Here is a 12,884-nt window from a genome sequence, read left to right as displayed (position 1 = left end):
TGGTGACAAAAGAATTATTACTTATGTCAAATGATAAAAACTTTTTTATAAAAATTATGTACCGAAGTTTTAAGATCAAATTGAAAATATGGTTTTGGAATCGTAAATATCGCACCTTGAATGTTCAAAAACTAGAAAATCTATCCTTTTTTATTGGACCAATGAAAGTTTATTTAGAATATCATATTTTTTACCTTTTAGGATTTAAATTGACTATTAAAGCAACCCGTTGAACTAGGTACAATCTGAAATCAGAACATAATGTCCTCCATCAAACTCTGCAATTTTTGTTAGTAATTTTTTTATTGGTAAGTTACAAAATGAACTATCAGCCATAATAGATTTTAAAGAGTACACCCAATATATTTAAAAATAAGTTTTATTCCTTCTCTCAAAGTTTTTTTGTTTCATTACTTTTATGAAGTGTTTTGTCATCAGAGTTTCATAAAAATGATTGATATCTTTTGTTTAATTATCCTTGAACTTAAACCAACGCTCGCTGTTGTCTTAAATTTTCCACCTCCCGATCTCTAAGAAGCATACAGCACAAGTTTAAAATCAATTTTATGATTAATTTTCTAAATTTATATTTGTACAAAATACAAATTCGGTTTTCATACCTTCCTACGACTTGAAATACCTTCTAATATTTTGTGCCAGTCATTAAATTATTTAAAGAGTAGGTATTTTGAATTATTACGATTTTTCTTCATAGTCCAGTGTAGAATGGCGCTGTCACATGGAAATATCAGAGAAATAAATCGGGGCTGGATATGGATATGACCTTTAGAGGCCAAACTCAAACCTTGCTTTGCTCTCAATGTATTTTAATGAGTAATTAGATTGAGTAAAAAAATTATTGTCATCTCCTTTGTACAGATAGGGCTTTCAAACTCTTATTATCAATGAAAAACCAAGGACAGGGATAAGATTTCTTATACTTTTTTCAATTTTCCTAAAAAGTAACGCTTGAATTGACTGTCGTTAACTCTTAATTTTTCGTGGCATAAAACCGTATTTACAATAAAATTTAATTTTTAACCCCCCGAATCAAAAAAAGGAGTGTTATTAAGTTTGACGGCTATATGTGTCTGTCTGTCTGTCTGTGACCTAAATGGAATAATCGATTTTGATTTATTTTTGCTTCGTTTGAAAGGTAATTTAATGGAGAGTGTTGTAAGATATGTTTCAAGTGCGCATTTAAGGTTTCCATACCCAAAAAATTAATCGGAAGTTTTTTAATTTTTGTAAATTTCACTTGTTGTCTACTTATTATATGCTTGTGAATAACGCCGTTTTGCACTAAGCTATAGAATTTTGAAAAACAAAAGAATTTAAACAACTTACAGTTGAATAAAAAAAAGCTTTGCTCTACGAAAAGGTTCACAGTCAAGAGATTCTATTTCAGATAGTTAAGAATTTTAAGTCGAATATATTTGAAAAAACATATATTGACTCAAAATATACTTATTAGCGTTTTCTCAAAATACACTCAAGATGCCCTACACGTGTCCAAATAAATTAAGCGATGAAGGTGATCAAATTTAATTAGGTTTTAAAAAAAAAAAAAAAGTTATAAATATAATTATTGTTAATACGAAATATCTGTTTATTCAATCATATTTTTTAATTATTAAATTATATAAAAAAAATAATACCATAAAAATATGTAATTTTAGATTTTTATTATTATTTTTTAATTTTTTAAATAAATATTCCAAAAGGTTTTGACTTTCCAAGAAAATTATAATTATAGGTATTAAAAGCTAAGACAAAGGAAACACAATAGTTATTTACTTGTTTTCAGGAAAGGATTTTAAAGGGTAAACGTAGAGCAAACGTTGAGACAAAATTATTAAACTCTTTACTAACCATATTCGAGAATTATTATTGAAAGCACAAACTGATTTCTATATAACTATCCCTAAAAAGTTTCTTGGAAATTTTGTGATTTGTTTCAAAGGAATCGGTTAGGCAGCAGGGCATGCTGAACGCCTGGGCTTGGTAGTGTATCACGACCACTGCAGGAGCTGTCACAGTGGTTAGGAGAAGGAGACAATTTCTCATCTTCCCTGTCACTGCCCAGCTCTTGTCATGAGGAGATGGACTTACTTGAGCCAGCCTCTTTTTGACGACCTCTCCGACCTGGAGTCTGTCGACGTCAAAGCTCTCCTGCTGTTCTTAAACAGCTCCAAATGGTTCATGGAGTAGTAGCCGGGTATGGGCCAACCTTTTTTCAATATCACAACGGACCCTATGGTCTAAGTGTGTCCTTTTCCAAGACAGCCACTCTAACCTAACCTAACCTTCAAAGGAATCATGATACAGTTTTTGATCAACAAAATTCCACAAACATAAAAACTATTTCTCGAATCGATTTCATTTCGATTCACGTGTAATATCGAGTAATATTTTTGATTTTTTAAACAATTTTTAATGAAAACATTTTTAAAAGGTTAATCCACATTACCAAATCACCTTAAATTTTGCGAAAATAAATAGCTATTGGTATCAATAAAATATTAATTCGATATAATTAATTAATAATAAATTAATATATATTTTTGATTTTAAACAAATTATTCAAACTTTGAGTAATTGATTTCTGATTGGCAGTAATTGGTTTTTGTTTATCCTGTTTATTATTAAACGTCAAGCAAGGTTAAAATGAAAATTCTATTGGGAAAATTATTGAGGCATGCATAATAAATTCTCCAATGCTAAATTACTATGTTTTTTATTTTTGTTATCTTAAAAAACCTGAAAATTTAATTCCATAATTGCATGATTTTTATTGGAATCAATTTATTTATAAAGAAAATACGGAAATTATATAAAATGCATCCATTAATTACGAATATATACTATTGTTTTTCATTTTATTTAATTATAATTATATATTTTTAATCGAATAATTCCGATTATTAATCAATTTATAATCTAATATTTCATGATTTAATAAATAAGTAATTAAGATCATAAGATAAAATTTTTAAATACACGTACGACCCTTGAGATTCACACGAACTTCTTAGCATTGTAATAGGTTATAAAAAAAAAGAGGTGCCGTGGAGCGCCCGGTAGGGACTATGTTCCTATCGTATATTCGTACATTATAAAAAAATGAAGTTATAATAAAATTAATTATCAAAATTGAAAATAAGGTATAAATAATTGCAATCACATGTCTAAACTTGTCCTGGCGCTCGTACTACCTTAACAAGAAAAACAAATTCGAATTTCATCAAATGTATCTGAATTATTGTAAAAATATCTTTACTAATCATCTTAAACTTAACTTTGATTGAATTAAATTTTAATTGATATTCTGAAACCATCTGTACAAAACAAATTATTTTTATTTAGAAAAGGGTTTTCCCCTCGGTCGGAGTAATAATTTTTTTTAATATATTTTGATACCTGCTAATTTTTTTAAAATAATCTTATTAATCTTAAGATGTGGTTGATTTAAATAATTATTATTAACATAATAAGATTGGAAAATTTTGCATTAAGAGAACTAACGCGGATGTAAATTGATTTATATAAGACGAAGATTCTTATTGCAGGTGTGGGCTTTTTCCTTGAGTGTCATAACATTTTCATAATCATGGTTTGAGGCTAAACACGGTAAAATTATTGATTCATTACAAAAACCTTTCTATAATCATGAGGGTTGAAAAGGTTAGCAATAAATATTAATTTATGATTAGATTTAAAACAATAGAAATTTTAATTTACAAAATTGAAACATGTTAAACTAGCTCGTCCTGTGAGGAATTCCACTCCTTTAGTTACTGTAACCCGTGGCTATTCTGTACTCGTGGCTAAAAAAAACAAACTACAAATCCAATTTGATGACGTAACATGGGAATCACTATACGAAATAACACAAATAAGTTTGACAAATATATTCATAGACATCTGATTATAATAAATATAAATACTTATTATCTATGTAAATATTATACCCAGCTGTCTACATTGAACTAATTGATGGTCTATGATTCATACCGATATGAAATCACAGCAAGGCTTGCTCGCGTTTTAGATCACGTGATATACAGTTTAAAAATTAAGATTTACAATTTTAATATTATAAAAGAAAAATGTGCTTTTATGACTCGAAATCAGAATATTTAAGTATATTTTTACATAAATTTTAACTTTTTTCAAATTTCATGATTTATTTTTGACTAACGATAATACTCTATGTATTACTTATACAGTTATTTGTACGAAAGGAATTTAGTTCCTACCGGGTGTCTCACGACACCTCTTATTCTTTTTTTTTTCTTTTGTTTTTTTTTTTAATGATAAAAGTTTCATAGTTTTTGGCTTGCACTTCAGTTGAACTTGTCTCAATAAATTTTTCGTATTAAAGTTATGTGCTATGCTATAACATAGGTAATATACATGTCCTGCCCATATAAATGTAGCCTGGTTTACCTTCATTAATCACTTGCCAACCACCAATCAGCTTATTTATACTCAGCAACATTATTCTTTATATACTCAATTGTCTAAAGTACTTACCATACATACATAAATCATTACATTGTAATCATCACAGGTGAACTAGAAGTCTGTAACTGGGAAACACCGATCCAAAAATGTCCTTATATTAGAATAATGTTCATCCTGTTATCAGTTTTTGAAGTACAACTTCTTAGGCTTGCTTAAGGTAGTACGAACGCCAATGGCAGTTTAGTACCATATTTTCAACTTTGATGATGAATTTTGTTATAATTTAATGAATGTAGACGAAAAATAAGAATACAATTTTTCGATATCTGCCTCGATTTTCGAAATATTGAAAGCTAAATAATTAAACAAAATTTGCAATTTTCGATATTTTGAAAATTAATCCAGATATCGAATAATTGTATTCTTACTTTTCCTCTAATATTGTCAGATTATAACATAATTCACCATCAAAATCGAAAATATAGATTTTTTTAATTATTGTCCCCACTACCGTGCTCATGCATCCTTAATTAGTCGGGCACAATGGTTTTCTTTATTTTTTTTTTTATAATTTCCACCGATTAGTTTTGTAGAGATCTATGAAACTTAATATTCGAGCAACCCGCTTTCCTCTAAAATTTTCGAAATTGATTTAGGCTAAGCTCAACTTCATATAAAAAAAAAAAACTGCATTTTATTCAAAATTGCCCTGACGCTTGTACATCCTCAATTTGATGATTGGGCCCAATAGTTACTGATATATCCAAAATCCTCAGCAAAGAACGGTTTCTTGACTTCTGACGTTTCACCCTGATACTACGCAGTCTATGACCACATTTTTAAGGTCGTCTTTCTTAACTTAAATGACTGAAAATTTTGTAACAGTATCTTCAATTCTTCCGATTATTTAAAGTACATGGATGACCGAATTATTTCGTCATCAAAAGGTACAAATATTTCCACAAATCTGAAATTACCTTGGCGCTCATACTACCTTAATTCAAATTTTCTACATTGACGAGGGAATACTTTAGAATACTGTTGCGCATAATGAAAACTGTCGGAATGGAGTGTAGTAAGTCCGAAAGTCAATGGGCTTAGTTTTAATGACAAAATTGATTCCAAAATTCAAGGGTAGATATTTTTTCAAAAAAAAAAGTCATTATATAACTTAAGTTTATTATTAACCTTGACATTTCAGTTTTTTCCCTATACGTGATTTTCAATACTCAAATTTAATTGTTATTAAATTAAGCGCTTCAAGGCAAATGGACTTTTTAAAAATAGACAAAAATATACAAAATTCCGCCACATAAGAGCTGCGTAAACTACGCGAGTGCTTGTAAGAATTAACGAAGATAATGAAATATTTGAAATTTGAACGGTTAAGCAATCGAATAATCTCTCGTAAAGCGTTAATTAATTGACTAGCTATTGCGATTTAATCCCTGTTAACTTGTTTAAGTGAAACCTCGCCCGAAGGTATTTAATATTAAGCAATAATTGATCGATGACGTGATTTAATACGCTATTAACAATAATAAATATTTGGTTTTTTTTATTGTTAATAATAAAAAAATTATATACATTTATTTTGGAATTACAATTACTTACAAGTCCTAATTACAATGTAATTAGATATTTTTTTTATTAATTTGGCACCTAAATATATACGTTTTATTGATTTTTTTTAATGAGCTATCAAAATTGATTTACCTATAATTTTTTTCTTGTATTTGTTAATAATATTTAAATGGATTTCTTATTCAGGATATGAAAATTTTTAGAAAAAAATATTAATGAGCTGTTAATAACCGTAACTTCAAATGCGATGTATATCATATTTTTCTAGAACAAACAAATGTTCCAAAATGGGAACAAAATACCTTCTCTACAGTTTTTACACCATGTATACATGAAATATATGAAGGTATACTAAGTTTAGTCCCAAGTTTGTAACGCTTAAAAATATTGATGCTACGAAAAAAACTTTGGTATGTAGGTGATCATAAAATCACCTAATTAGTCCATTTTCGGTTGTCTGTCCGTCTGCCTGTCGACACAATAACTCAAAAACGAAAAATATATCAAGCTGAAATTATTATAGCGTGTTCAGGACGTAAAAAGTGAGGTCGAGTTCGTAAATGAGCAACATAGATTAACTGGGTCTTCCGTCCTATGGGCCCATTTTGTAAACCGTTAGAGATAGAACAAAAGTGTTAATGTAAAAAATGTTCCTTTTAAAAAAATAAACAACTTTTGTTTGAAACATTTTTTCGTCAACATCACTGTTTACCAAATTTTATAGTATGTATTATTTGGGAATATCAGTTCTGTGTGGCTATCTAAGAGTGGTCATCTTTCTTTACTTACACGACGTAAAAAAACAAACGATTTCGTAATCAACACTGTCTATACATGGTATTTCAACAATTAACTCAGTCAATTGTTTGTTCTCACTTGTTTTAAATATATTTTTTGCAAGTCCTTTACAAATTGTGCGAGTTTCTCTCATTACAAGAGTAAAGATGTAAACAAAAAAATATTAAATTCTGAAATTTTAGGGTGTGTTCGTGTACGTTCGTTAGTTTAATATAAATCGTACTCAGTAAATTAAAAAAACTTGAGGTTATGATTTACAAAGTTAAAGAACATTTTTTAATGCTCGAAATATTTGAAGGATTAAATAACATTTACTATTCCATTTATATGATGCTCGAAATTCGTGGAGTAAATTCCTTTTACTAAATATTTCCAGAACGTCCTTGAAACTGTTTCGCAAACCAACGCACATAATTCAATTATATACAAAATATGATTATATTTTAAAATAAAAATAATAATATATACTTTCACATTAATTTTTTTTGAAAAGACCTTGAAAAATATGTTTTTATTGTGAACTAGACATTGATTTTATAAAATAACAACATAAACATGAATGAATGGTTTTATATACAATTTTTTTTTTAAATTTTATAAATAAAATGAAAGAAAGGTTCATAAACCTTTTTATATTCAATAAAAAAAAAGTACCTCAATTTTTTGATCTTTTATATCAAAATCATTTAAATTAGTGTACCTTTAATAAATTAATGACTATGATGTTTATTTTTGTACGGCTATATTTAAGAAAATTGACCGAAAAATGGCATTGAATAAGGAAAAATTAAGAATAAAATGCTAATTAAAAGATTTTTTGAAGATAAAACCAATAGTTAAAATTTTTAAGATAATTGTAAATACATAAATAAAACACATTTCGACCGTAATTAATCTTTCAACTCTGACACATTATTTTAGCTGCCCAAACACAAACTTACTTACCTGTTGAAAAGAGGACGGTGTTGCTGAAGGAAAGCGAGATGATAACCCGTAAAACAGTGAAACATTTGGGTGTCTCATATTCTCTCTTCTGCTTCTGCTTATTGACTAAAACGAGAGGAAGTTCCAAAAGTTAGTGATCTAAAAACCTATCCAAGTAGTAAATTCGTAATGAAACCTAAAAAGAGTTGGGACTATGAACGATACATGAATTGTGTCATTAATGTTTACTTGGAAATATAACGATTTTTTTCTGTTGTTGAATCGCCATTTATGTCAATAAAAAACTGAAAGTCTATGGTGCCTTATCACTTTTGTGTCTGTTTTGTATTCTTTGTCGTTGAAATTTTAAGAAGTTTGTGCGTTGATTCTGAATTCTAAAGAAGTAAAATCTAATCCTTTTTTTTCGAAGTGTACATGAATGAAAATTATCAAAAGGAGCTAAAATTATCATTTGAAAGAATCCTAAACATTGGTATGAAGGGCGTTTAGATTTCGGGTTTCATACATGCCTTTAAATGATGTTCCAACCCTTTTAAGTATTACTTAATAATCGCCTGTATTTTTTATTCAGATTATTTTTTTCTTGTTGCATATAACTTTTATTGTCTGCTCAGCTGTGTATCAGGGTTCAATTACTCAATTACAAGAATCCTTTGAAATATTACTGGGAAAAAAATGGGATATAGGAATTATTTAGTAGCTGCAAAATGATCATGAAAATTTTTTGGATTTTATTTGTAAGAGAAATTTTACATTATTGTGATTTTACACCAATTTAAGTGGTATTTTAGTATAGAGTAGAATCTCGATAACTTAAACCTCGGTAACATAAAAACCTCTGTTACTTCAAAAAATACTATGTTCCCTTCCCATCAGAGCCCAAAACCTCTATAACTTAAAGGACGCAACCTCTATAACTTAAATAAATAATCTCTGTATAGGCCCTCAGTAACTACATAGAAACATGTACATACCTCTATATTAACTAGGGTACATAGAAACATGTACATACCTCTATATTAACCTTTACCTAACATAGACACTTGATAACTTAAAACCTCTATAACTTAAAATATTTTGTGTTTCCCTTGGACTTTAACTTATCGAGATTCTACTGTATTCACAAACTAGGATTGTATATTTACTGCGTTCCAGCTTCTAACACCTTTTGTGTGAAATTAGTTCAGTCAAAATTGGTTTTAACGACATTAGAGGGACCAAAAATTTTGCTATAACCGATAATCGATATAAGCGACATGTACTCATTTTTGTTGTTTTGGGTATTATGAAAAGTAAAAAATTAAAAAATGAACAATGTACCTACACTTTTTGACACACCTTACTTAAATTAAATATAAATTATATCTTATATTGCATTGTTTTGTTTCATGCTTGAAAAGAAATTATATATAAATACCTACCTATATAAAATAAATAATCAAGACAATAAATACATACAAAAATTAGACGATTACCTTCAATTTTAACAAATTAGTCATAACATTTATAACATGAACATTTTATTTTACTTTTACAATCACAATACTAAATACATGCAAAGTAGTGAATGTTTATTTATACAGATCTGGCTTTATTCATTTAAACACCCGGAATGTAGCTATACAGCAAGAAATACATGGTGTTTATAACAATGCTGGTATGATATAAAAGTGGTAATACTTTATATGCTATTGCCCTAAAATCCATAAATATGGCGTTATTTACATTACTGTATGGTATATACAACATTATTTACATTTAAACTGTTGTTCTGTCTCTAACGGTTTTTCAAGATGGGTCCCACGAAACCCAAGACAAAGTGGACTTATGTTGCTCATTTACGAACTCGACCTCATTTATTACATTCTAAGCACGCTTTAAAAATTTCAGCTTGATATCTTTTTTCGTTTTTGAGTTATCGTACCGACAGACAGACGAACAGACAAACGAAAATGGACTAATTAAGTGATTTTATGAACACCTATACCAAAATTTTGTTCGTATAATCAATATTTTTAAGCGTAACAAACTTGGGATCATCTCAGAACAACAACATCTCAGTTTGACTTAAATAAAATTGAAATATTTTATAAATTCGACTCTGTTTTAACAAACAACTTTTGTATAATGTTAACGTTTATGAATTTTAATTATTATACAATGATAGTAATAATTATGAAAAATACTAATTATATAATAAATATAAATGAATTCGTCTTTGTATTCTTGGAAAAGAAATCATTGAGTTCATTATTCTCACGTATGACCTATATTTTATAGACATCAAAAATTAAACCTGTTTCTCCAAGTACAAATAAAACTTACCAAAATGCACGTACGCCTTTTTTATTGTTTAATTTGTCTGTTACTTTGTACCTCATGGTCTTTGTTAGCTACAAAATATTGTTTCACGTATTGTGTGTACCAGCCTAGCTCTCAGGCTACAGCATGTGTAGTAAAATAAAATTGGATTAAAGAAAATTTCGACTATGACTTGTGCTCCACTCCACAAGTCATAGTAAAATACTATGACTTGTGCTCCACTCCACAAGTCATAGTATAATACTATGACTTGTGCTCCACTCCACAAATCATAGTGAAATACTATGACTTGTGCTCCACTCCACAAGTCATAGTAAAATACTATGACTTGTGCTTCACTCCACAAATCATAGTAAAATACTATGACTTGTGCTCCATTCCACAAGTCATAGTAAAATACTATGACTTGTGCTCCACTCCACAAATCATAGTAAAATACTATGACTTGTGCTCCACTCCACAAGTCATAGTAAAATACTATGACTTGTGCTCCACTCCACAAATCATAGTAAAATACTATGACTTGTGCTCCACTCTACAAATCATAGTAAAATACTATGACTTGTGCTCCACTCCACAAGTCATAGTAAAATACTATGACTTGTGCTCCACTCCACAAATCATAGTTAAATACTATGACTTGTGCTCCACTCCACAAGTCATAGTAAAATACTATGACTTGTGCTCCACTCCACAAATCATAGTAAAATACTATGACTTGTGCGCCACTCCACAAATCATAGTAAAATACTATGACTTGTGCTCCACTCCACAAATCATAGTGAAATACTATGACTTGTGCTCCACTCCACAAGTCATAGTAAAATACTATGATTTGTGCTCCACTCCACAAGTAATAGTAAAATACTATGATTTGTGCTCCACTCCACAAGTCATAGTAAAATACTATGATTTGTGCTCCACTCCACAAGTAATAGTAAAATACTATGATTTGTGCTCCACTCCACAAGTCATAGTAAAATACTATGACTTGTGCTCCACTCCACAAGTCATAGTAAAATACTATGATTTGTGCTCCACTCCACAAGTCATAGTAAAATACTATGACTTGTGCTCCACTCCACAAGTCATAGTAAAATACTATGACTTGTGCTCCACTCCACAAGTCATAGTAAAATACTATGATTTGTGCTCCATTCCACAAGTCATAGTAAAATACTGAATATGAATCCACTTGCTTGACTCAAGTTCTCTATAAAATGTTTAATTACAAGAAAATACAAAGAAATCTCTAGGTCGAGATTATTATTATAAGTTTCCGTAATTTTCTTAATTTATTAGCAAATTTTTCCAAACTGTTCTCTCAATGACATTGACCCAACCCTCATGTGTGAATTAATTTTCTTTTAAATCTGACAACTGCGATTTAAATTTTATTAGACTTCTTTTCAAAATTATTGTTTATTATATTTAATATTTCCTAGAATTATCTTTTAAAGGATAACCGCCTTGAATTGTTTATATAAAATGAGAACTACCTTTTTATTTCTTTCCGTTTCGAAAAACTTTCCACTAATTTATTAAAATTTTGATTAATTTTAGTTGGACAATACCTTCTTTAAGTAAAAGACGGATTCCTACGAAGAACTCTTTCTGTTATTTACAAAAATTACACAACCCAGTATAGTATTATTTAATTTGATAGACAACTTAAAAAACATAAATGATTTTTAATTGCATACTTTTTGAATGAAAATACAGCGTCACTCATACATTTTCTAATTTTATGCATTCTTTGAAGATATATAGGCAAAAGTTAAAACAGATGAGCATAACAAATTGCCTATATTATTGAAGGTAGAAACTTAATAGATCCATCCAGTTTCATAGAATTTGTTTGAACGTAATTTAGTAAATTTTGAAACATTATTACTTATTCTGCTTTAACTTAAGATATGATCATAAATCGAACTATTCGAAATCAAGTTTAGTCTCTAACTTATATTTTTATAGATTACTCATCGGCATTTTCAATAGTCTTGTTTTTAATCGGTAGCTTCTTCTGTTTGATTTCGGTTAAATTATGAATAAATCCGGATCATCATAAGCGTAATAAAGTTTGCTAATTCATTGACTCAAAATTTTGAATGGGCAAGACCGAACTATCCATAAATAAGATTTGTTGATTTATTCCACAACAGCGATCTCGTTTGGAAAATAATTGGTTCTCTCCTCCAATTCACTTTTCGAAAGTTCTATTTTTTTTTTTTGCTGAATTGTTTAAGATATTGCTAAAACATCGAGTTATTTTACTTTTCTTCAATTTTAATGAATTTAATGATTAGTTTTCGATTTTAAATAAGAAAGTACACTGAATTTGAGTCCAAAAACTCAAATTCTTTAAAAACAAAAAACAATTTTTGATATTGTTTGAGATCAAACACTTGGATTATTTCGGCCAACATCATAAACAATTCAGCAAAAAATCAAAACTGCCTTATTTGACACAAATTCCTGTTCCTTTTTGAGATGATAAGATTCTTGAGGTCGATAAAAAAGTAAAAAGTTAATTTTTTATATATTTTTTATTTTCATAATTTTTTTTTTTTACATTTTGTGGTTCATGGTACAAAATTTTTAGGTGCAACAGAATGGCACATATTTTTTTAAATACATTTCTTTTTTAGAAACCTAATTTAGTTTTTTTTTTTTTTTTCAGGTAAGCAGTTTTATCATACAATTTGTTTTTTCAAATGAATAAATTTTTCTGGGTAAGAGTATTCTTATTTTTTTATTTAATTACATTT

The 12,884-nt window shown here is 28.6% G+C and overlaps 1 protein-coding gene across 1 annotated transcript in view; it reads left to right on the top strand.

The window, feature by feature from the left end:
* Positions 1-12,884, top strand: part of LOC123299838 (flotillin-2) — a 215,692-nt gene that overhangs the window by 59,507 nt on the left and 143,301 nt on the right. The gene's annotated exons all lie outside the window — the stretch shown is intronic.

Source organism: Chrysoperla carnea, chromosome 5 (genome assembly GCF_905475395.1).
Source record: "Chrysoperla carnea chromosome 5, inChrCarn1.1, whole genome shotgun sequence".
Classification (NCBI taxonomy): Eukaryota; Metazoa; Arthropoda; class Insecta; order Neuroptera; family Chrysopidae; genus Chrysoperla; species Chrysoperla carnea.
This window is presented reverse-complemented; position numbering and strand designations above follow the sequence as displayed.